This window comes from Magnolia sinica, chromosome 10, assembly GCF_029962835.1.
Source record: "Magnolia sinica isolate HGM2019 chromosome 10, MsV1, whole genome shotgun sequence".
NCBI classification, from domain to species: Eukaryota; Viridiplantae; Streptophyta; class Magnoliopsida; order Magnoliales; family Magnoliaceae; genus Magnolia; species Magnolia sinica.
The window spans coordinates 23,946,551-23,946,835 of NC_080582.1; positions in this window are offsets into that span (position 1 = coordinate 23,946,551).

The following is a 285-nucleotide window of genomic DNA, read 5'->3' on the forward strand; positions in this document are numbered from 1 at the left end:
ATGCCGTTTCTACAGTTGGGGTTTTATGGCGGGTGGAAGGGTATTTTGGTCATGAAAAACGTAGACGACTGACTGCGGAAGCACACTTGCAAGCGTCCCTACCGGACGCGTACCCCCAATAGGACCTGAGTAGAGAAGGACGGTCCTTTCAGGGTTATACACGCCGTCCATTCATTAAAAAAAAAAAAAAAAAAATAGTTTAGTAGATAAGCCCAAAAATGAGGGAGATCGAATCCTCGAGTGGACCTCGCCACAGGAAACAGTAAGGATTTAATGCCTGCCGAT